This window comes from Mercurialis annua (genome assembly GCF_937616625.2).
Source record: "Mercurialis annua linkage group LG4 unlocalized genomic scaffold, ddMerAnnu1.2 SUPER_6_unloc_12, whole genome shotgun sequence".
NCBI lineage: Eukaryota > Viridiplantae > Streptophyta > Magnoliopsida > Malpighiales > Euphorbiaceae > Mercurialis > Mercurialis annua.
Genome location: NW_026605941.1, coordinates 85,001 through 87,500, shown reverse-complemented (window position 1 = coordinate 87,500; position 2,500 = coordinate 85,001).

Sequence of the window (2,500 nt, the reverse complement as noted above, 5' to 3'; positions counted from 1 at the left end):
TTTCGGCAAATGCTCGCCTAGGTTTCCGTCAAAAAATACCAACAACCTACACCTCGGGGGCCGGGCCCCCCCGAATCCGAAAATATTTTTTCCAACACCGAAACGGGTCGACGAGTTTTTTTTCCTTCCCTCGTCAGTGCCATAGGTGCGCCAAAAGGCGCGCACCAAAAGCCTTCGGCAGTTGGTGCAGGGAGGTGAGGCATAGTGCACCCCCCTAAAGAGCTCTTAGGACTTTTTTTGGACTGACAGGAGGAAATATCACATGTGCCCAGCAACCCCCCCCCCCCATTTTTAAAAATCGGCATGGAATTTTGATCTGAAATTTTGGAAATATGTTTATATATACCCAAACCTGCATAATAACAAATATCAGAATTTTTCGAGTCCCGGAAGTATTTTATTTTATTTATTTATCGTTTTACCTTCGGAAATTCATAACCGGCAAAAAAAAATTCCAAAAATCACCAAACTTCTTTCTAAATTCCTCATTTAATATATATTAACTACTGTATGAATATTGTTCGAGGAAAGTATTATAGAATTTCACTTAGTGCAAGACATATACATTTTTACACAGAGCAGAGGTTCATTCGGCTGGGAAGCAAAACCAGCAGAGGTTCATACGGCTGGGGAATGTATGCAAGGCATGCCAAGGCATGCCGAAGGGCTGCTGAAGCCCAGCCGAGAGGCTGCCGAAGGGCTGCCGAAGCCCTGCCGAAGGGCTGCCGAAGCCCTGCCGAAGCCCTGCCGATGCCCTGCCGAAGCCCTGCCGATGCCCAAGGGCTGCCCATGCGCTGCCGAAGGGCTGCCGAAGCCCTGCCGAAGCCCAGCCGAAGGGCTGCCGAAGGGCTGCCCATGCGCTGCCCATGCGCTGCCGAAGGGCTGCCGAAGCCCTGCCGAAGCCCAGCCGAAGGGCTGCCGAAGGGCTGCCCATGCGCTGCCCATGCGCTGCCGAAGGGCTGCCGAAGCCCTGCCGAAGGGCTGCCGAAGGGCTGCCGAAGGGCTGCCGATGCCCAAGGGCTGCCCATGCGCTGCCGAAGGGCTGCCGAAGCCCTGCCGAAGGGCTGCCGAAGGGCTGCCGAAAGGCTGCCGAAGCCCTGCCGATGCCCAAGGCCTGCCGAAGGGCTGCCGAAGGGCTGCCGAAGGGCTGCCGAAGGGCTGCCGAAGCCCTGCCGAAGCCCTGCCGAAGCCCTGCCGAAGGGCTGCCGAAGCCCTGCCGAAGGGCTGCCGAAAGGCTGCCGAAGCCCTGCCGATGCCCAAGGGCTGCCGAAGCCCTGCCGATGCCCAAGGGCTGCCGAAGGGCTGCCGAAGGGCTGCCGAAGGGCTGCCCATGCGCTGCCGAAGGGCTGCCCATGCGCTGCCGAAGGGCTGCCGGTGCGCTGCCGATGCGCTGCCGAAAGGCTGCCGAAGCCCAGCCGAAAGGCTGCCGATGCCCAAGGGCCGCCGCTGGGCTGGCGAAGGCCTGCCGACCGGCTGCCGAAGGTCCTTCCGATGGACATGCGAGGGCCTTCGGAGGGACGTCGGCGGGCCTTTCCGAGGGTCTTCGAGGCCACACACGCGCTCGCGTCTCGCGCCGAGCTGCCGAGTGCCCGAGTGCCCGCACCCGCACCCGGTCCCGCACCCGCACCCGCACCCGGTCATTAGATTAATGCACGGGGGGGGGGGATTTTCCGCAATTCCGAGCATTTCGACGCAATTTTCCGGCCGGGCATTTTCCGCGATTCGCCGCAGTTTTTCCGGGCGGGGCATATCCGTAATTATCCGGGGGCATTTCCGTAATTTTGCCAGGCAGGGATTTTTCCGCAATTTCCAGCTTTTTTCGCATCGCGCGCGCGCGCGCCGCTTGCACCGCGGACGAGGGCTTGCGGCAAGCCCGCGGGGGTGAGGAATGGTGCACCCCCCTAAAGAGCTCTTAGGACTTTTTTTGGACTGCCAGGAGGAAATATCACATGGGCCCAGCAACCCCCCCCCCCCATTTTTAAAAATCGGCATGGAATTTTGATCTGAAATTTTGGAAATATGTTTATATATATCCAAACCCGCATAATAACAAATACCGAAATTTTTCGAGCCCCGGAGGTATTTTTTTTAATTTTTTAATCGTTTTACCTTCGGAAATTCATAACCGGCAAAATATATGTCCAAAAATCACCAAACTTCTTTGCAAAATCCCCTTTCAATGTATACTAACTACTCGCAAATTATTGTCCGGGACATTTTGCTTCCAATTTTATTTTGCTCGGGACACTATCATTTTGTGCACTTTTGCCGCAGTTTCCGCCACGCGGAATGGGCCGAAAATTCATAAAACATAAAATGCGCATCCGAAAACCACCAAACTTCACGGAGGGCCTCCCAGTGGTCCACTCGACGTGCCGGAGCGGCACCGTGCGAGAAAAGTTTTTCCGAGTCAAAGGACGCTCGGGGCCTTGCGGTTCCGGCACGCGGCCGAGAAGTCGTAAACGGTGCAACACGCGTCCGAAAACCACCAAACTTCATG